A 24,166-nucleotide genomic window follows, 5' to 3' on the forward strand; every position below is an offset into this window, starting at 1 on the left:
CTTAGTTTAGTCTGCCCGTTGCCATTTAACACTTATTAAAGCAGGATTGTAGTTGAGATATTCTCCTTGGGATAAAAGCAATGTTAACAAATACTTGCTATGTTTAAACTTTAGATAAAAACCCTAGCAGACCAAATGCCTATACTTACACCCATTTCTTCTATAAAAGTATAGTCTTGCAAATATTCAATAGGTCTAAATCGAAGAAGATTCACGAAATGCAGAAAAAACCAAAGAGGAAGCACTTACCCAAATTAAAATCACAGTGAGTGCCCCAGCTTGGTCAGTCTGTATCCATGTTACTCATCTCAAAGGCATATCAACTCTATTCAAAACCATCTTTCATTTACAAAATTGATTTCCCCTACATTTTAAATGTCTGCTTTGAGGAAGATTCACGCAATGCAGACCAACCAAACTAAAAGCACTTAACAAACTTTAAACAAAAGTGAGTGGCTTAGTTTGGCTTGTTTGGATCCATTTTTCTCAAATGTAGAATACAGAGTCTTTATTCCGGTAACACAGAATGTTTGAACGGATGAGAAATGATTTATAAACATTAGAATAAGGGTGATGACGATGCTGATTCATGGAGTTCAGAGGAACTAAACAGAAAGCACTTACTGATTTTGAAAATTCAAGGAAATGCCTTAGTTTAGTCTGCCCGTTGCCATTTAACACTTATTAAAGCAGGATTGTAGTTGAGATATTCTCCTTGGGATAAAAGCAATGTTAACAAATACTTGCTATGTTTAAACTTTAGATAAAAACCCTAGCAGACCAAATGCCTATACTTACACCCATTTCTTCTATAAAAGTATAGTCTCTCAAATATTCAATAGGTCTAAATCAAAGAAGATTCACGAAATGCAGACTGACCAAAGAGGAAGCACTTACCCAAATTCAAGTCACAGTGAGTGCCCCAGCTTGGTCAGTCTGTATCCATATTACTCATCTCAAAGGCATATCAAAAAGAAATCTACTATCTAAAGTTAAATAACCAAAATCCATAATGCCCATTCTAAGACATTATAGCATTTTAAGAATTTAACCCACAGTGTCATAAACAGCAGCATTTTGCATTCACCAAACACGAAGCATATAAATTCTGGCTTACCTACATTGATGTAAAGATATGATCCTTCAGGTTTCCCTCTTGCAAGTGACAGATTATCAGGAAATGCAACTCTATTTATATGACTGAACCACACAACTTGAAACCAATCATATGTCTTGTGCCCCTCCCTTCATTTCCCTAACATAAGAATACTTAATCTGGTTTTGTGTCCCAATGGGTGGACGAATTCAATTATCAAAAAGTGCTAGAAACTTAATATGCATAACAATAGTCTTTTCATAAACAAAGTCTGTACAGTGTTTTTGTTTTGAAGGAGAGACTGTAAGGTTCTTAACATATTTTGTAATGTCAGCTATAGTATAGCATCCTTTCTAATTTTCACTGTATTCTATTTTATGATTTAATGATATTGATGCAAAATAGAGTAGGAAATAAACAGTACTAGAGCTCTTTGCTTGGATCTTGACAATGGCACCTTGTGTATTGCAGTGAATCAAGGCAAAACCAAAAAGGAATGGTATTTTTCCGATGAACCAAACAGGGAGGACTTACTGTGTTGAAGTAAAAAGTGAGTGTCTAGGTTTGGCCTACCTGTTTTGGCATGTACTTAGTAAAGATACCTTGTAAACAAAATTGTGTGTCTTAGTTTGGCTTCTTGGATCCATTTTATTTGAAAGAAACACAGAACGCGTAAAGCATAGTCTTTTGTGTTCCGCTATTTCAGAATGTGTGAAAGGATCAAATATTATTTTAAAAAATATGAGAATAAAGGTAATAATGATGCTGGTTCATGGATTTTAGATGAACTAAACAGAAAGCACTTACTGATTTAGAAAATTCAAGGAAATGCCTTAGTTTAGTCTTCCCGTTGCCATTTAACAATTATTAAAGCAGGATTTTAGTTGAGATATTCTTCTTGGGATAAAAGCAATGTTAACAAATACTTGCTATGTTTAAACTTTAGATAAAAACCCTAGCAGACCAAATGCCTATACTTACACCCATTTCTTCTATAAAAGTATAGTCTTGCAAATATTCAATAGGTCTAAATCGAAGAAGATTCACGAAATGCAGAATAACCAAAGAGGAAGCACTTACCACAGATTAAAATCACAGTGAGTGCCCCAGCTTGGTCAGTCTGTATCCATGTTACTCATCTCAAAGGCATATCAACTCTATTCAAAACCATCTTTCATTTACAAAATTGATTTTCCCTACATTTTAAATGTCTGCTTTGAGGAAGATTCACGCAATGCAGACCAACCAAACTAAAAGCACTTAACAAACTTTAAACAAAAGTGAGTGGCTTAGTTTGGCTTGTTTGGATCCATTTTTCTCAAATGTAGAATACAGAGTCTTTATTCCGGTAACACAGAATGTTTGAACGGATGAGAAATGATTTATAAACATTAGAATAAGGGTGATGACGATGCTGATTCATGGAGTTCAGAGGAACTAAACAGAAAGCACTTACTGATTTTGAAAATTCAAGGAAATGCCTTAGTTTAGTCTGCCCGTTGCCATTTAACACTTATTAAAGCAGGATTTTAGTTGAGATATTCTTCTTGGGATAAAAGCAATGTTAACAAATACTTGCTATGTTTAAACTTTAGATAAAAACCCTAGCAGACCAAATGCCTATACTTACACCCATTTCTTCTATAAAAGTATAGTCTTGCAAATATTCAATAGGTCTAAATCGAAGAAGATTCACGAAATGCAGAATAACCAAAGAGGAAGCACTTACCCAAATTAAAATCACAGTGAGTGCCCCAGCTTGGTCAGTCTGTATCCATGTTACTCATCTCAAAGGCATATCAACTCTATTCAAAACCATCTTTCATTTACAAAATTGATTTCCCCTACATTTTAAATGTCTGCTTTGAGGAAGATTCACGCAATGCAGACCAACCAAACTAAAAGCACTTAACAAACTTTAAACAAAAGTGAGTGGCTTAGTTTGGCTTGTTTGGATCCATTTTTCTCAAATGTAGAATACAGAGTCTTTATTCCGGTAACACAGAATGTTTGAACGGAAGAGAAATGATTTATAAACATTAGAATAAGGGTGATGACGATGCTGATTCATGGAGTTCAGAGGAACTAAACAGAAAGCACTTACTGATTTTGAAAATTCAAGGAAATGCCTTAGTTTAGTCTGCCCGTTGCCATTTAACACTTATTAAAGCAGGATTGTAGTTGAGATATTCTCCTTGGGATAAAAGCAATGTTAACAAATACTTGCTATGTTTAAACTTTAGATAAAAACCCTAGCAGACCACATGCCTATACTTACACCCATTTCTTCTATAAAAGTATAGTCTCTCAAATATTCAATAGGTCTAAATCAAAGAAGATTCACGAAATGCAGACTGACCAAAGAGGAAGCACTTACCCAAATTCAAGTCACAGTGAGTGCCCCAGCTTGGTCAGTCTGTATCCATATTACTCATCTCAAAGGCATATCAAAAAGAAATCTACTATCTAAAGTTAAATAACCAAAATCCATAATGCCCATTCTAAGACATTATAGCATTTTAAGAATTTAACCCACAGTGTCATAAACAGCAGCCTTTTGCATTCACCAAACACGAAGCATATAAATTCTGGCTTACCTACATTGATGTAAAGATATGATCCTTCAGGTTTCCCTCTTGCAAGTGACAGATTATCAGGAAATGCAACTCTATTTATATGACTGAACCACACAACTTGAAACCAATCATATGTCTTGTGCCCCTCCCTTCATTTCCCTAACATAAGAATACTTAATCTGGTTTTGTGTCCCAATGGGTGGACGAATTCAATTATCAAAAAGTGCTAGAAACTTAATATGCATAACAATAGTCTTTTCATAAACAAAGTCTGTACAGTGTTTTTGTTTTGAAGGAGAGACTGTAAGGTTCTTAACATATTTTGTAATGTCAGCTATAGTATAGCATCCTTTCTAATTTTCACTGTATTCTATTTTATGATTTAATGATATTGATGCAAAATAGAGTAGGAAATAAACAGTACTAGAGCTCTTTGCTTGGATCTTGACAATGGCACCTTGTGTATTGCAGTGAATCAAGGCAAAACCAAAAAGGAATGGTATTTTTCCGATGAACCAAACAGGGAGGACTTACTGTGTTGAAGTAAAAAGTGAGTGTCTAGGTTTGGCCTACCTGTTTTGGCATGTACTTAGTAAAGATACCTTGTAAACAAAATTGTGTGTCTTAGTTTGGCTTCTTGGATCCATTTTATTTGAAAGAAACACAGAACGCGTAAAGCATAGTCTTTTGTGTTCCGCTATTTCAGAATGTGTGAAAGGATCAAATATTATTTAAAAAAATATGAGAATAAAGGTGATAATGATGCTGGTTCATGCATTTTAGATGAACTAAACAGAAAGCACTTACTGATTTAGAAAATTCAAGGAAATGCCTTAGTTTAGTCTTCCCGTTGCCATTTAACAATTATTAAAGCAGGATTTTAGTTGAGATATTCTTCTTGGGATAAAAGCAATGTTAACAAATACTTGCTATGTTTAAACTTTAGATAAAAACCCTAGCAGACCAAATGCCTATACTTACACCCATTTCTTCTATAAAAGTATAGTCTTGCAAATATTCAATAGGTCTAAATCGAAGAAGATTCACGAAATGCAGAATAACCAAAGAGGAAGCACTTACCACAGATTAAAATCACAGTGAGTGCCCCAGCTTGGTCAGTCTGTATCCATGTTACTCATCTCAAAGGCATATCAACTCTATTCAAAACCATCTTTCATTTACAAAATTGATTTTCCCTACATTTTAAATGTCTGCTTTGAGGAAGATTCACGCAATGCAGACCAACCAAACTAAAAGCACTTAACAAACTTTAAACAAAAGTGAGTGGCTTAGTTTGGCTTGTTTGGATCCATTTTTCTCAAATGTAGAATACAGAGTCTTTATTCCGGTAACACAGAATGTTTGAACGGATGAGAAATGATTTATAAACATTAGAATAAGGGTGATGACGATGCTGATTCATGGAGTTCAGAGGAACTAAACAGAAAGCACTTAATGATTTTGAAAATTCAAGGAAATGCCTTAGTTTAGTCTGCCCGTTGCCATTTAACACTTATTAAAGCAGGATTTTAGTTGAGATATTCTTCTTGGGATAAAAGCAATGTTAACAAATACTTGCTATGTTTAAACTTTAGATAAAAACCCTAGCAGACCAAATGCCTATACTTACACCCATTTCTTCTATAAAAGTATAGTCTTGCAAATATTCAATAGGTCTAAATCGAAGAAGATTCACGAAATGCAGAATAACCAAAGAGGAAGCACTTACCCAAATTAAAATCACAGTGAGTGCCCCAGCTTGGTCAGTCTGTATCCATGTTACTCATCTCAAAGGCATATCAACTCTATTCAAAACCATCTTTCATTTACAAAATTGATTTTCCCTACATTTTAAATGTCTGCTTTGAGGAAGATTCACGCAATGCAGACCAACCAAACTAAAAGCACTTAACAAACTTTAAACAAAAGTGAGTGGCTTAGTTTGGCTTGTTTGGATCCATTTTTCTCAAATGTAGAATACAGAGTCTTTATTCCGGTAACACAGAATGTTTGAACGGATGAGAAATGATTTATAAACATTAGAATAAGGGTGATGACGATGCTGATTCATGGAGTTCAGAGGAACTAAACAGAAAGCACTTACTGATTTTGAAAATTCAAGGAAATGCCTTAGTTTAGTCTGCCCGTTGCCATTTAACACTTATTAAAGCAGGATTGTAGTTGAGATATTCTCCTTGGGATAAAAGCAATGTTAACAAATACTTGCTATGTTTAAACTTTAGATAAAAACCCTAGCAGACCAAATGCCTATACTTACACCCATTTCTTCTATAAAAGTATAGTCTTGCAAATATTCAATAGGTCTAAATCGAAGAAGATTCACGAAATGCAGAAAAAACCAAAGAGGAAGCACTTACCCAAATTAAAATCACAGTGAGTGCCCCAGCTTGGTCAGTCTGTATCCATGTTACTCATCTCAAAGGCATATCAACTCTATTCAAAACCATCTTTCATTTACAAAATTGATTTCCCCTACATTTTAAATGTCTGCTTTGAGGAAGATTCACGCAATGCAGACCAACCAAACTAAAAGCACTTAACAAACTTTAAACAAAAGTGAGTGGCTTAGTTTGGCTTGTTTGGATCCATTTTTCTCAAATGTAGAATACAGAGTCTTTATTCCGGTAACACAGAATGTTTGAACGGATGAGAAATGATTTATAAACATTAGAATAAGGGTGATGACGATGCTGATTCATGGAGTTCAGAGGAACTAAACAGAAAGCACTTACTGATTTTGAAAATTCAAGGAAATGCCTTAGTTTAGTCTGCCCGTTGCCATTTAACACTTATTAAAGCAGGATTTTAGTTGAGATATTCTTCTTGGGATAAAAGCAATGTTAACAAATACTTGCTATGTTTAAACTTTAGATAAAAACCCTAGCAGACCAAATGCCTATACTTACACCCATTTCTTCTATAAAAGTATAGTCTTGCAAATATTCAATAGGTCTAAATCGAAGAAGATTCACGAAATGCAGAATAACCAAAGAGGAAGCACTTACCACAGATTAAAATCACAGTGAGTGCCCCAGCTTGGTCAGTCTGTATCCATGTTACTCATCTCAAAGGCATATCAACTCTATTCAAAACCATCTTTCATTTACAAAATTGATTTCCCCTACATTTTAAATGTCTGCTTTGAGGAAGATTCACGCAATGCAGACCAACCAAACTAAAAGCACTTAACAAACTTTAAACAAAAGTGAGTGGCTTAGTTTGGCTTGTTTGGATCCATTTTTCTCAAATGTAGAATACAGAGTCTTTATTCCGGTAACACAGAATGTTTGAACGGATGAGAAATGATTTATAAACATTAGAATAAGGGTGATGACGATGCTGATTCATGGAGTTCAGAGGAACTAAACAGAAAGCACTTACTGATTTTGAAAATTCAAGGAAATGCCTTAGTTTAGTCTGCCCGTTGCCATTTAACACTTATTAAAGCAGGATTTTAGTTGAGATATTCTTCTTGGGATAAAAGCAATGTTAACAAATACTTGCTATGTTTAAACTTTAGATAAAAACCCTAGCAGACCAAATGCCTATACTTACACCCATTTCTTCTATAAAAGTATAGTCTTGCAAATATTCAATCGGTCTAAATCGAAGAAGATTCACGAAATGCAGAATAACCAAAGAGGAAGCACTTACCCAAATTAAAATCACAGTGAGTGCCCCAGCTTGGTCAGTCTGTATCCATGTTACTCATCTCAAAGGCATATCAACTCTATTCAAAACCATCTTTCATTTACAAAATTGATTTTCCCTACATTTTAAATGTCTGCTTTGAGGAAGATTCACGCAATGCAGACCAACCAAACTAAAAGCACTTAACAAACTTTAAACAAAAGTGAGTGGCTTAGTTTGGCTTGTTTGGATCCATTTTTCTCAAATGTAGAATACAGAGTCTTTATTCCGGTAACACAGAATGTTTGAACGGATGAGAAATGATTTATAAACATTAGAATAAGGGTGATGACGATGCTGATTCATGGAGTTCAGAGGAACTAAACAGAAAGCACTTACTGATTTTGAAAATTCAAGGAAATGCCTTAGTTTAGTCTGCCCGTTGCCATTTAACACTTATTAAAGCAGGATTGTAGTTGAGATATTCTCCTTGGGATAAAAGCAATGTTAACAAATACTTGCTATGTTTAAACTTTAGATAAAAACCCTAGCAGACCAAATGCCTATACTTACACCCATTTCTTCTATAAAAGTATAGTCTTGCAAATATTCAATAGGTCTAAATCGAAGAAGATTCACGAAATGCAGAATAACCAAAGAGGAAGCACTTACCACAGATTAAAATCACAGTGAGTGCCCCAGCTTGGTCAGTCTGTATCCATGTTACTCATCTCAAAGGCATATCAACTCTATTCAAAACCATCTTTCATTTACAAAATTGATTTCCCCTACATTTTAAATGTCTGCTTTGAGGAAGATTCACGCAATGCAGACCAACCAAACTAAAAGCACTTAACAAACTTTAAACAAAAGTGAGTGGCTTAGTTTGGCTTGTTTGGATCCATTTTTCTCAAATGTAGAATACAGAGTCTTTATTCCGGTAACACAGAATGTTTGAACGGATGAGAAATGATTTATAAACATTAGAATAAGGGTGATGACGATGCTGATTCATGGAGTTCAGAGGAACTAAACAGAAAGCACTTACTGATTTTGAAAATTCAAGGAAATGCCTTAGTTTAGTCTGCCCGTTGCCATTTAACACTTATTAAAGCAGGATTGTAGTTGAGATATTCTCCTTGGGATAAAAGCAATGTTAACAAATACTTGCTATGTTTAAACTTTAGATAAAAACCCTAGCAGACCAAATGCCTATACTTACACCCATTTCTTCTATAAAAGTATAGTCTCTCAAATATTCAATACGTCTAAATCAAAGAAGATTCACGAAATGCAGACTGACCAAAGAGGAAGCACTTACCCAAATTCAAGTCACAGTGAGTGCCCCAGCTTGGTCAGTCTGTATCCATATTACTCATCTCAAAGGCATATCAAAAAGAAATCTACTATCTAAAGTTAAATAACCAAAATCCATAATGCCCATTCTAAGACATTATAGCATTTTAAGAATTTAACCCACAGTGTCATAAACAGCAGCATTTTGCATTCACCAAACACGAAGCATATAAATTCTGGCTTACCTACATTGATGTAAAGATATGATCCTTCAGGTTTCCCTCTTGCAAGTGACAGATTATCAGGAAATGCAACTCTATTTATATGACTGAACCACACAACTTGAAACCAATCATATGTCTTGTGCCCCTCCCTTCATTTCCCTAACATAAGAATACTTAATCTGGTTTTGTGTCCCAATGGGTGGACGAATTCAATTATCAAAAAGTGCTAGAAACTTAATATGCATAACAATAGTCTTTTCATAAACAAAGTCTGTACAGTGTTTTTGTTTTGAAGGAGAGACTGTAAGGTTCTTAACATATTTTGTAATGTCAGCTATAGTATAGCATCCTTTCTAATTTTCACTGTATTCTATTTTATGATTAAATGATATTGATGCAAAATAGAGTAGGAAATAAACAGTACTAGAGCTCTTTGCTTGGATCTTGACAATGGCACCTTGTGTATTGCAGTGAATCAAGGCAAAACCAAAAAGGAATGGTATTTTTCCGATGAACCAAACAGGGAGGACTTACTGTGTTGAAGTAAAAAGTGAGTGTCTAGGTTTGGCCTACCTGTTTTGGCATGTACTTAGTAAAGATACCTTGTAAACAAAATTGTGTGTCTTAGTTTGGCTTCTTGGATCCATTTTATTTGAAAGAAACACAGAACGCGTAAAGCATAGTCTTTTGTGTTCCGCTATTTCAGAATGTGTGAAAGGATCAAATATTATTTTAAAAAATATGAGAATAAAGGTAATAATGATGCTGGTTCATGGATTTTAGATGAACTAAACAGAAAGCACTTACTGATTTAGAAAATTCAAGGAAATGCCTTAGTTTAGTCTTCCCGTTGCCATTTAACAATTATTAAAGCAGGATTTTAGTTGAGATATTCTTCTTGGGATAAAAGCAATGTTAACAAATACTTGCTATGTTTAAACTTTAGATAAAAACCCTAGCAGACCAAATGCCTATACTTACACCCATTTCTTCTATAAAAGTATAGTCTTGCAAATATTCAATAGGTCTAAATCGAAGAAGATTCACGAAATGCAGAATAACCAAAGAGGAAGCACTTACCACAGATTAAAATCACAGTGAGTGCCCCAGCTTGGTCAGTCTGTATCCATGTTACTCATCTCAAAGGCATATCAACTCTATTCAAAACCATCTTTCATTTACAAAATTGATTTTCCCTACATTTTAAATGTCTGCTTTGAGGAAGATTCACGCAATGCAGACCAACCAAACTAAAAGCACTTAACAAACTTTAAACAAAAGTGAGTGGCTTAGTTTGGCTTGTTTGGATCCATTTTTCTCAAATGTAGAATACAGAGTCTTTATTCCGGTAACACAGAATGTTTGAACGGATGAGAAATGATTTATAAACATTAGAATAAGGGTGATGACGATGCTGATTCATGGAGTTCAGAGGAACTAAACAGAAAGCACTTACTGATTTTGAAAATTCAAGGAAATGCCTTAGTTTAGTCTGCCCGTTGCCATTTAACACTTATTAAAGCAGGATTTTAGTTGAGATATTCTTCTTGGGATAAAAGCAATGTTAACAAATACTTGCTATGTTTAAACTTTAGATAAAAACCCTAGCAGACCAAATGCCTATACTTACACCCATTTCTTCTATAAAAGTATAGTCTTGCAAATATTCAATAGGTCTAAATCGAAGAAGATTCACGAAATGCAGAATAACCAAAGAGGAAGCACTTACCCAAATTAAAATCACAGTGAGTGCCCCAGCTTGGTCAGTCTGTATCCATGTTACTCATCTCAAAGGCATATCAACTCTATTCAAAACCATCTTTCATTTACAAAATTGATTTCCCCTACATTTTAAATGTCTGCTTTGAGGAAGATTCACGCAATGCAGACCAACCAAACTAAAAGCACTTAACAAACTTTAAACAAAAGTGAGTGGCTTAGTTTGGCTTGTTTGGATCCATTTTTCTCAAATGTAGAATACAGAGTCTTTATTCCGGTAACACAGAATGTTTGAACGGAAGAGAAATGATTTATAAACATTAGAATAAGGGTGATGACGATGCTGATTCATGGAGTTCAGAGGAACTAAACAGAAAGCACTTACTGATTTTGAAAATTCAAGGAAATGCCTTAGTTTAGTCAGCCCGTTGCCATTTAACACTTATTAAAGCGGGATTTTAGTTGAGATATTCTTCTTGGGATAAAAGCAATGTTAACAAATACTTGCTATGTTTAAACTTTAGATAAAAACCCTAGCAGACCAAATGCCTATACTTACACCCATTTCTTCTATAAAAGTATGGTCTTGCAAATATTCAATAGGTCTAAATCGAAGAAGATTCACGAAATGCAGAATAACCAAAGAGGAAGCACTTATCACAGATTAAAATCACAGTGAGTGCCCCAGCTTGGTCAGTCTGTATCCATGTTACTCATCTCAAAGGCATATCAACTCTATTCAAAACCATCTTTCATTTACAAAATTGATTTCCCCTACATTTTAAATGTCTGCTTTGAGGAAGATTCACGCAATGCAGACCAACCAAACTAAAAGCACTTAACAAACTTTAAACAAAAGTGAGTGGCTTAGTTTGGCTTGTTTGGATCCATTTTTCTCAAATGTAGAATACAGAGTCTTTATTCCGGTAACACAGAATGTTTGAACGGATGAGAAATGATTTATAAACATTAGAATAAGGGTGATGACGATGCTGATTCATGGAGTTCAGAGGAACTAAACAGAAAGCACTTACTGATTTTGAAAATTCAAGGAAATGCCTTAGTTTAGTCTGCCCGTTGCCATTTAACACTTATTAAAGCAGGATTGTAGTTGAGATATTCTCCTTGGGATAAAAGCAATGTTAACAAATACTTGCTATGTTTAAACTTTAGATAAAAACCCTAGCAGACCAAATGCCTATACTTACACCCATTTCTTCTATAAAAGTATAGTCTTGCAAATATTCAATAGGTCTAAATCGAAGAAGATTCACGAAATGCAGAAAAAACCAAAGAGGAAGCACTTACCCAAATTAAAATCACAGTGAGTGCCCCAGCTTGGTCAGTCTGTATCCATGTTACTCATCTCAAAGGCATATCAACTCTATTCAAAACCATCTTTCATTTACAAAATTGATTTCCCCTACATTTTAAATGTCTGCTTTGAGGAAGATTCACGCAATGCAGACCAACCAAACTAAAAGCACTTAACAAACTTTAAACAAAAGTGAGTGGCTTAGTTTGGCTTGTTTGGATCCATTTTTCTCAAATGTAGAATACAGAGTCTTTATTCCGGTAACACAGAATGTTTGAACGGATGAGAAATGATTTATAAACATTAGAATAAGGGTGATGACGATGCTGATTCATGGAGTTCAGAGGAACTAAACAGAAAGCACTTACTGATTTTGAAAATTCAAGGAAATGCCTTAGTTTAGTCTGCCCGTTGCCATTTAACACTTATTAAAGCAGGATTGTAGTTGAGATATTCTCCTTGGGATAAAAGCAATGTTAACAAATACTTGCTATGTTTAAACTTTAGATAAAAACCCTAGCAGACCAAATGCCTATACTTACACCCATTTCTTCTATAAAAGTATAGTCTCTCAAATATTCAATAGGTCTAAATCAAAGAAGATTCACGAAATGCAGACTGACCAAAGAGGAAGCACTTACCCAAATTCAAGTCACAGTGAGTGCCCCAGCTTGGTCAGTCTGTATCCATATTACTCATCTCAAAGGCATATCAAAAAGAAATCTACTATCTAAAGTTAAATAACCAAAATCCATAATGCCCATTCTAAGACATTATAGCATTTTAAGAATTTAACCCACAGTGTCATAAACAGCAGCCTTTTGCATTCACCAAACACGAAGCATATAAATTCTGGCTTACCTACATTGATGTAAAGATATGATCCTTCAGGTTTCCCTCTTGCAAGTGACAGATTATCAGGAAATGCAACTCTATTTATATGACTGAACCACACAACTTGAAACCAATCATATGTCTTGTGCCCCTCCCTTCATTTCCCTAACATAAGAATACTTAATCTGGTTTTGTGTCCCAATGGGTGGACGAATTCAATTATCAAAAAGTGCTAGAAACTTAATATGCATAACAATAGTCTTTTCATAAACAAAGTCTGTACAGTGTTTTTGTTTTGAAGGAGAGACTGTAAGGTTCTTAACATATTTTGTAATGTCAGCTATAGTATAGCATCCTTTCTAATTTTCACTGTATTCTATTTTATGATTTAATGATATTGATGCAAAATAGAGTAGGAAATAAACAGTACTAGAGCTCTTTGCTTGGATCTTGACAATGGCACCTTGTGTATTGCAGTGAATCAAGGCAAAACCAAAAAGGAATGGTATTTTTCCGATGAACCAAACAGGGAGGACTTACTGTGTTGAAGTAAAAAGTGAGTGTCTAGGTTTGGCCTACCTGTTTTGGCATGTACTTAGTAAAGATACCTTGTAAACAAAATTGTGTGTCTTAGTTTGGCTTCTTGGATCCATTTTATTTGAAAGAAACACAGAACGCGTAAAGCATAGTCTTTTGTGTTCCGCTATTTCAGAATGTGTGAAAGGATCAAATATTATTTAAAAAAATATGAGAATAAAGGTGATAATGATGCTGGTTCATGGATTTTAGATGAACTAAACAGAAAGCACTTACTGATTTTGAAAATTCAAGGAAATGCCTTAGTTTAGTCTTCCCGTTGCCATTTAACAATTATTAAAGCAGGATTTTAGTTGAGATATTCTTCTTGGGATAAAAGCAATGTTAACAAATACTTGCTATGTTTAAACTTTAGATAAAAACCCTAGCAGACCAAATGCCTATACTTACACCCATTTCTTCTATAAAAGTATAGTCTCGCAAATATTCAATAGGTCTAAATCGAAGAAGATTCACGAAATGCAGAATAACCAAAGAGGAAGCACTTACCCAAATTAAAATCACAGTGAGTGCCCCAGCTTGGTCAGTCTGTATCCATGTTACTCATCTCAAAGGCATATCAACTCTATTCAAAACCATCTTTCATTTACAAAATTGATTTCCCCTACATTTTAAATGTCTGCTTTGAGGAAGATTCACGCAATGCAGACCAACCAAACTAAAAGCACTTAACAAACTTTAAACTAAAGTGAGTGGCTTAGTTTGGCTTGTTTGGATCCATTTTTCTCAAATGTAGAATACGGAGTCTTTATTCCGGTAACACAGAATGTTTGAACGGATGAGAAATGATTTATAAACATTAGAATAAGGGTGATGACGATGCTGATTCATGGAGTTCAGAGGAACTAAACAGAAAGCACTTACTGATTTTGAAAATTCAAGGAAATGCCTTAGTTTAGTCTTCCCGTTGCCATTTAACACTTATTAAAGCAGGATTGTAGTTGAGATATTCTCCTTGGGATAAAAGCAATGTTAACAAATACTTGCTATGTTTAAACTTTAGATAAAAACCCTAGCAGACCAAATGCCTATACTTACACCCATTTCTTCTATAAAAGTATAGTCTCTCAAATATTCAATAGTTCTAAATCGAAGAAGATTCACAAAATGCAGACTGACCAAAGAGGAAACACTTACCCAAATTCAAGTCACAGTGAGTGCCCCAGCCTGGTCAGTCTGTATCCATATTACTCATCTCAAAGGCATATCAAAAAGAAATGTACTATCTAAAGTTAAATAACAACAATCCATAATGCCCATTCTAAGATAATATAGCATTACAGCAGCCTTTTGCATTCACCAAACACAAAGCATATAAATTCTGGCTTACCTATATTGATGTAAAGATATGATCCTTCAGGTTTCCCTCTTGAAAATGACTGATTTTCAGGAAATGCAACTCTATTTATATATCTGAACCACAAAACTTGAAACCAATCATATGTCTGGTGCCCCTCCCTTCATTTCTAACATAAGAATACTTAATCTGGTTTTGTGTCCCAATGCTTGGATGAATTCAATTATCAAAAAGTGCTAGAAACTTAATATGCATAACAATAGTCTTTTCATAAACAAAGTCTGTGTTAGGATCAGTGGATCCTCTGGACCACCGCGGGAGATGTAACTAGCCAACACCCGGAACCGGAGCCCAGCGGTACCTGGTATTCACCAGAGCCCGCCGGAAAGCGGGTTGGACTTGCTGCGGCAGGATACCACTGAGTCGTTCCCAGGTGTGACTAGCCCACGGTGGCAGCCGAGGTCGGGGTACCTTAGCGGATGACAATCTCGTAGACAGGTCCAGGCACAGGGTCAGGGCAGGCGGCAGAGATGCAACGTCAGGTCCAAGTCCGGGGTCAGGAACGGGAGGTCCAGGCAGGTGGGAACGGGAACACAGGCACACAGCAACACGGAGGAACTCAGGTAACACAGGACTCAGGAGCGGGGACACACAGGAATACACAGGAACGCAGGAATACACGGGAACGCAGGAATACTCGCTTGGAAGCTTTCTCTAAGGCTATGAGGCACAAAGATCCGGCAAGGAACACAGGAAGAGGCAGATTCTTAAAGGTGAGGTGTTCAGCCAGTGCACCAATTAGCCCGCTTTAAATTTTCGGCCGGAGCCGCGCGCGCCCTAGGAGGCGGGGACACGCGCGCACGGCAGTCCGAGGAAGTGCAGGAGCCGGGAGAGGTAAGAGACGCCGGGCAGCAGCGGGGGCACATGAAGGAGCATGGATGCGCCCGCGATCCGTGACAGGGATCGCGGGAGCACCCATGACAGTACCCCCCCCCCCTTCGGCCTCCCTCTCTTCTTGGGCCTGAGAAAACGTTGGAGCAGGCTTTTGTCCAGGATGTTATCCTCTGTCTCCCAGGATCTCTCCTCAGGACCAAATCCTTTACAGTCTACCAGAAACAACCGTCTACCTCTTACAGTCTTAGTATCCAGAATCTCTTTCACCTCCAAGACATCGGTGGAATCAGCTTGTGGTACCGGAGGAGGAGTAATTTGTCGGTTGAAGCGGTTGAAGATGACTGGCTTAAGGAGAGAAACGTGGAAAGAATTAGGAATGCGCATGCTGGGAGGCAGACGCAACTTGTAAGCCACCGGGTTGATGCGGCCGAGAATTTCAAATGGACCCAAGAACCGAGGTCCCAATTTATAGCTCGGGATCTTCAGCCGAACATACTTGGCGGACAGCTAAACCTTGTCACCAGGAGCTAAAACAGGGAATGGTCGGCGTATTTTGTCTGCTTGACGCTTGGTCTGGGCTGTAGCTCGGAGCAATGAGGTGTGGACTTGCTCGCCGATGGCTTTCATATCACATACCAGGTCCTCCACAGCAGAAACATCTGCAGACGTAGGCAATGGAAGAGGAGGCCGAGGATGCAGTCCATAGTTAATAAAAAAGGGAGCAGAACCGGCAGACGTGGAGTCCAGGGAATTGTAGGAGAACTCCGCCCATGGTAGAAGAGATGCCCAGTCGTCCTGACGGGCAGAGACGAAATGGCGGAGATAGCAACCTAAAGTCTGATTCACCCTCTCCACTTGGCCGTTGGTCTGTGGGTGATAGGCAGAAGACAAGTCCAAGTTCACCTGCAACTGGTTGCACAAAGATCTCCAGAATTTAGACACAAACTGAACTCCTCGATCCGAGACGATGTGGTGAGGGAGACCATGAAGCCGGAAAATATGCTGGAAGAAGAGGCTGGCGAGACGTGGAGCAGAAGGCAAACCTGGTAGAGGGACAAAGTGAGACATCTTCGAAAAGCGGTCAGTCACCACCCAGATAACGGTGTTGCCAGAAGATGGCGGTAGATCCGTAACAAAGTCCATAGCCACATGAGACCATGGGCTGGTAGGCACGGGTAACGGCAACAGAAGACCAGCAGGTTTAAGTCGTGAAGGCTTGTTGCGGGCACAAGAGGCACAGGAACCCACAAAATCCCGAACGTCCTTGACCAAATCAGGCCACCAGTAGAATCTGGAAATTAAGGCCACAGAGCGCTGCACCCCAGGGTGCCCAGCCACACGAGAAGAATGTCCCCAGGTCAGAATCCTCTTTCGGAGACCAGGTCGCACATAAGTCTTGCCGGGAGGCAGCTGCCGGAGGTCCACCGGCGCGGCAAGCACAAGTCTCTCTGGAGGAACAGAGTCCTCCCCCATAACATCAGAAGCACGGGACAAGGCATCAGCCTTGATGTTTTTCTCTGCAGGGCGAAAATGGATTCGGAAGTCAAAGCGAGAGAAGAAGAGAGACCACCGGGCTTGACGTGGATTCAAACGCTGAGCCGTCTGAAGGTACTGAAGGTTTTTGTGGTCCGTGAAAATGCTGACTGGAAATCGGGCTCCCTCCAGCAGATGACGCCACTCTTCCAAAGCCAGCTTGATGGCTAGAAGCTCCCGATCTCCAATGGAATAATTTCTCTCCGCGGAGGAGAAGGTTTTGGAGAAGAAACCACAAGTGAGTGTTCGTCCCCTGGGACCCTTCTGGGTAAGGACTGCCCCAGCACCCACGGAGGAGGCATCAACCTCCACCAGGAACGGCTTTTCAGTATCCGGTCGGGTAAGAACTGAAGCGGAGGAAAAAGCAGTTTTTAATTTCGTGAAGGCTTCTTCTGCTGCTGGTGGCCAGACACGGGGATTAGCACCCTTTTTCGTAAGCGCCACCATCGGCGCGACCAAAGATGAGAAGTGTGGGATAAATTGCCTATAATAGTTAGCAAAGCCCAGAAATCTTTGTATAGCTCGCAGTCCCACTGGGCGTGGCCACTGAAGAACCGCAGATAACTTGGCAGGATCCATCTGCAAACCCCTATCAGAAATTATGTAGCCGAGGAATGGAAGGCTCCTCTGATGAAAGTGGCACTTCTCCAGCTTGGCATAGAGGTGGTTTGTCCTGAGGCGGCTGAGAACCTCCCGTACATGAGACTGGTGGGACTCCAGATTGGCAGAATACACAAGGATGTCGTCCAGGTACACTACGACACAACTGTACAATAAGTCCCGGAAAATATCATTTACAAACTCCTGGAAAACGGCTGGCGCATTACAAAGTCTGAAGGGCATAACTAGATATTCAAAATGCCCATCACGGGTGTTAAAGGCGGTCTTCCACTCGTCACCCTTCCTGATGCGGATGAGGTTGTAGGCCCCACGAAGATCCAATTTGGAAAAAATTCTTGCACCCCGCAGACGATCAAATAGCTCCGTGATAAGCGGCAGAGGATAACGGTTCTTAACGGTGACCTTGTTAAGACCGCGATAGTCTATACAGGGGCGGAGAGAGCCATCCTTTTTTGTGACAAAAAAGAAACCAGCGCCAGCTGGCGAGGAGGATTTGCGGATGAAACCTCTTTGCAGATTTTCCTTAACATATTCCGACATAGCGGCAGTCTCAGGAACCGAGAGCGGATACACCCGACCCCGTGGTGGTGAAGATCCAGGCAGCAGATCAATGGGGCAATCATAGGGACGATGTGGAGGAAGGATCTCGGCTTGTTTTTTAGAAAACACGTCTGCAAAGTCCCGGTACGGAGCTGGAAGTCCCTCCAGAGGCTTGGGAGACAAGGTAGCAGTCCTGACAGGAAGCGGATGTGGGACCGTCAAGCAGCGTGAGGGGCAATCCGGACCCCAACGGAGAATCTCCCCAGAAGACCAGTCCAGAACAGGGGCATGATGCTGCAACCAGGGGAGACCCAGCAGGAGAGTGGAAGTGCACTGTGGCAGCACAAAAAAGGAGAGTCTCTCTTTATGCAATGCACCAACTTGAAGGAGCAGGGGTTCAGTGCGAAACCAGATAGGCACGGAGAGAATCTGGCCACTGACTGAGGCAATGGACAAGGGCTTCTCAAGACGAACCACCGGGAAGTGATGCAGGGCGACCAGTGCAGCATCTACAAAGTTCTCTGTGGAGCCCGAATCCAGGAAAGCAGAAACCTGGACCAGATTACCGGTGCCAATGCTGAGGAGTACAGGAAGAATCAAGCGTGGAGAAGCTTTATTCACACCTAGGGACGCTTCTCCTGAGAAGCCTAAGTGCTGGCGTTTCCCGGGCGTTGGGGACGTACAGGGCAAGTCCCGACGAAGTGCTGTGGGCTGGCACTATACATGCACAAGTTCTCCTGACGTCGTCTGGAACGCTCTTGTAGAGTGAGCCGGGTTCGGTCAACCTGCATGGGTTCCTCAACAGAAGATTCAGGTGGGACCTGGAGCGGCCTTTGGAAGACTGGCGCCAGGCGAGGAATGCGTCTAACACGGCCTTGGGGATACTCGGAGCGTAGTTCCTCAGCTCGCTCCTTAAACCAAACATCAATTCAAGTGGCCAAGGTGATGAGGTCACTCAGAGTAGATGGAAGATCCCGAGCTGCCAGTGCGTCCTTGACCTGCGCAGATAGCCCTTTCTTAAATGTAGCGATGAGGGCTGCATCGTTCCAAGCAAGTTCAGAAGCAAGGGTGCGGAATTGAACTGCGTACTCTCCCACCGATGAGTTGCCCTGACGCAAGTTCAACAATGCAGACTCCGCAGAGGAGGCTCGTGCTGGTTCCTTGAAGACTGACCGGAACTCTGACAGAAACGCAGTGAGGCTAGACACAACCAGGTCATCTCTGTCCCAAAGCGGAGTAGCCCAGGCCAGGGCTTTCCCGGAAAGAAGGCTGAGGACAAATGCCACCTTGGACCGCTCTGTGGCAAATTGCGACGGCATGAGTTCTATGTGCAAGGAGCACTGGGTTATGAAGCCCCTGCACATCTTGGGATCCCCATCATACTTGCCGGGCAAAGAGAGGCGTAGCCTGGGTTCAGCAGCAGGAAGATAAGCCGGGGTAGCAGGGGTCGCAGCGGCCGCTTCAGGAGACTGTTGCTGATGTTGGGTAGCAAGTAGTTGTTGTAGCATGGCGGTGACTTGCTCTAGCTGATTCCGCTGTGCTGCAATCTGCCGGGACTGGTGGATCACGATGGTGGCGAGATCAGGCTGACTGGGAGAAGGAGCCTCGGCGGGATCCATGGCCGGATCTTACTGTTAGGATCAGTGGATCCTCTGGACGACCGCGGGAGATGTAACTAGCCAACACCCGGAACCGGAGCCCAGCAGCACCTGGTATTCACCAGAGCCCGCCGCAAAGCGGGTTGGACTTGCTGCGGCAGGATACCACTGAGTCGTTCCCAGGTGTGACTAGCCCACGGTGGCAGCCGAGGTCGAGGTACCTTAGCGGATGACAATCTCGTAGACAGGTCCAGGCACAGGGTCAGGGCAGGCGGCAGAGATGCAACGTCAGGTCCAAGTCCGGGGTCAGCAACGGGGGGTCCAGGCAGGTGGGAACGGGAACACAGGCACACAGCAACACGGAGGAACTCAGGTAACACAGGACTCAGGAGCGGGGACACACAGGAATACACAGGAATACACAGGAACGCAGGAATACACGGGAACGCAGGAATACTCGCTTGGAAGCTTTCTCTAAGGCTATGAGGCACAAAGATCCGGCAAGGAACACAGGAAGAGGCAGATTCTTAAAGGTGAGGTGTTCAGCCAGTGCACCAATTAGCGGTGCGCTGGCCCTTTAAATTTTCGGCCGGAGCCACGCGCGCGCCCTAGGAGGCGGGGACGCGCGCGCACGGCAGTCCGAGGAAGTGCAGGAGCCGGGAGAGGTAAGAGACGCCGGGCAGCAGCGGGGGCACATGAAGGAGCACGGATGCGCCCGCGATCCGTGACAGGGATCGCGGGAGCACCCGTGACAGTCTGTACAGTGTTTTTGTTTTGAAGGAGAGACTGTAAGGTTCTTATTATATTTTGTAATGTCAGCTACAGTATAGCATCCTTTCTAATTTTCACTGTATTCTATTTTATGATTTAGTGATATTAATGCACAATAGAGTAGGAAATAAACAGTACTAGAGCTCTTTGCTTGGATCTTGACAATGGCACCTTGTGTATTGCAGTGAATCAAGGCAAAACCGAAAAGGAATGGTATTTTTCAGATGAACCAAACAGGGAGGACTTACTGTGTTGAAGTAGAAAGTGAGTGTCTAGGTTTGGCCTACCTGTTTTGGTATGTACTTAGTAAAGACACCTTGTAAACAAAATTGCCCTTATTCAGGGAAATTGCTCGAGTCTCCCATTGACTTCAATGGGGCTCGTTATTCAAGACGAGCACTCGAGCATCGGGGAAAAGTTAGTCTCGAATAACGAGTACCCGAGCATTTTAGTGCTCGCTCATCTCTAATCTTTATCTATTTCAGCTAGAAGTGGGAGGAAGTTTTTTTCATACAGTTTGGATGTGGGGGAGGTTAGTTGGATCCCTAGATAGGGTATTGAATCTGCTTGCCAGTACAGGGGAAAGTGATGTTTAAGATACTGAATCTGATCTTGTGGAATGGCTATAGGGAGTATTTGGGATTTGGATGTATTAATTTTATAATAGGACACTGCACCATAGTCTTGTATAATATTAAATACTGAAGGGAGAGTATTAGTAGGGTTTGTGGAGATCATGATGATGTCATCCGCGAAAAGCGCAATTTTGCGTTCTATAGGACCCACCTTTACACCTGAAATACTAGGGTCTGACCTTAAGAGCTCAGCCAAAGGCTCTATGGAGAGAATAAAGAAAATGGGGATAGAGGGCAACCCTGCCTTGTGCCTATTTTTAAAGCAAATTCCGTAGAGAGTAAACCGTTCGTGTATACCCGGGCTGTGGGGAGTGAATAAAGGGATTTGATGGCTATTTGGATGGGGCCTAGATTTAGTGAGAGCCGAGAAGGCAAACGACCAATTTACGCGATCGAACGCCTTCTCAGCATCTATAGTCATAAACGTGGAAGCTATATTATGGCGTTCACAGAATTGCATTAGTGTGATTAACCGTCGGGTATTATTAGGAGCTTGTCTCCCTAGTGTAAAGCCCACTTGATCATTTTTAACCAGGTCTGGGATAATAGTTTGGAGTCTGCTAGCTAGTATTTTGGCGTAAATTTTAACATCGCAATTGAGGAGCGAAATGGGTCGAAAATTTGCAGAAGAAGTGGGTGGTTTCCCTGGTTTGGGGATTGTGATTATGAGGGCTGCTAACATGTCTTTAGGGAACTCTCCAGAGGAGAAGGCTAAATCAAAGGCAAATTTCATGTGGGGAATGATTTTGTCTATGAATTTTTTATAATAATCTGAGGGGAGGCCATCTGGTCCAGGTGCTGTACCTGAAGGGATCGCTTTGACAGTGTTTTTGATTTCTTCGAGAGATATGGGGCGGTTGAGCAGTTCAAGTTGATCCCGAGATATCTTAGGAAGGTTGACTCTATGGAGGAAGTTATCTATCATGTCTTGGGTGGGTTGTATTAGTGAGGGGTCATCTGAAAGATTATAGAGACTTTCGTAATAAGTTTTAAAGGCTTCAATGATGCCCCTGGGAGAGATAATTTTTTCCCCAGTGGTAGGGTGGTTGATGTAAGGGATCTTACTTTTCTGTGTTTTTTGTTTGAGGCTACGGGCTAGTAGGGCCCCAGCTTTTTGACCCTGGGAATAATATTTAGTTTTCATTATTCTATGACTGTTGGCGTGTTTTAGCAGCATAAGGTTCCTTCGTTTATTTCTCTCTAGTCTGATTGTGTTGGTTAAGCTAGGGGAGGGAGCGGCTTTGTTTTGTTGCTCCAATATGTGTATTTTTTTATGAGCAGAGACTATCTCCTTGTCGCTTTGTTTGCTTGCCATAATATGCAGTTTTGTGATTTCCCCTCCAATAAATGCTTTATGAGCCATCCATATTGAGAATGGGTTCTTGTTCTCTTTAGTGTTAAATTTAAAGTATTCATCTAGGGCTCTTAGGAGTCTAGGGGTATGTTTGGAGTGGTTGATAATAGTACTATTTGCTCTCCATACATAGTCACTGTGGGAAGAAAGATTATCTGATATGGTAAGCGATACTGGGGCATGGTCTGACCATCTGATGTCACCAATTTGAGAGTCGGATGCCCTATCTAGGAGTGATTTGTCAATAAATATGAGATCTATTCGGGAGTAACTCCCATGACTGTTAGAGAAAAAGGAGTACAACCCGTGTTGTAGTCGCCAGATATCAAACAGACCGTAAGACCAGATTAGGTGTTTGAGAGTGTATGATCTATGTGATGCAGGCTTTTTATTATGTATCTAGAGAGCGATCATTGATAGCATTAAAGTCGCCTGTTATGATTATAGAGCCTTTTTTAACTTTCGTGATTAGTTTAAAAAGCTTCTTATTAAAGGAGCTTTGCTTTTTGTTGGGGGCGTACACTGTGACAATGGTGTATTGAAGGTTGTTGATTAAGCATGTAATAATAATAAATCGACTTTCTGGGTCAACAATTTGATCCTGTATCGATAAGGCTAAAGATGAATTAAATGCTATCATGACTCCCCTCTTTTTTTGTGAAAGGTGGATGACACTATTGTGGTATACTTATGGTGGGATAGTTTAGGATGGTGTCTGCTTGAGAAGTGGGTCTCCTGGGCACATAAAATGTCCGCCTTTTGTTGAGAGGCCTCCTTCCACAGCAGAGACCTTTTAAAGGGGCTGTTTAGTCCCTTTGCATTGATTGAGACAATCTTAATCCCCATTATGCCCTCCTATGTATGCTGAGTGAGTGGGAACATAATTATTAGAGAAATATAATCAGATTAGTGTTAACATGGTCACGTTTAACAATAAACCTGTAAAACTAACAGATAAAATTGTAGGCACTATTGTGGTGCCAAACTTAACAACACAAGGTACACCTTCTGTGTAAAACATTAATGGTGCAGTTTCGAGTGGGGAGAGAAAAGCACTTGTAAGTGATCATGGAGAGGAGGGTCTACCAGATCACGTCCCCACAGAAAAAAGTTAAATTTACATTACCCCTAAAAGAGTCTTATTTGTCACCAATTTTCTGCCATTTTCGTTCCAAGCGTGAGGGGGGGTCCTTTCTCACGGACCAAGCTGGATTTTCTATCTGGATCTGCCATTTTTCTAATAAAGCCAGGCCTTCTTCAGTGGATCTAGCGATATACACCTCATTATTCCTGCGGATGAGGAGCTTTGTGGGAAAACCCCATCTATAGGGTATCTCGTGCTTCCTTAATGTTGAGGTGATGGGCACGAATGATTTCCTGGCTTGGAGTGTAGCTGAGGAAAGGTCCACAAAAAGCTTGATTTCTTCATAGGGCGATGGGAGGATTTGCATCTTCCTTGCTTGTGATAGTAATTGATCCTTGACATGAAAAAAAGAGAATCTTGCCAGAACATCTCTTGGAACTGTCTCTGGTAAATTGGCTGGTTTCGGGACCCTGTGGGCCCTGTCAATGCACAGTTCATAGTCAGTAAGGTCAGGAAGCAGTGATTTGGTAA

Source organism: Engystomops pustulosus, chromosome 4 (assembly GCF_040894005.1).
Source record: "Engystomops pustulosus chromosome 4, aEngPut4.maternal, whole genome shotgun sequence".
NCBI classification, from domain to species: domain Eukaryota; kingdom Metazoa; phylum Chordata; class Amphibia; order Anura; family Leptodactylidae; genus Engystomops; species Engystomops pustulosus.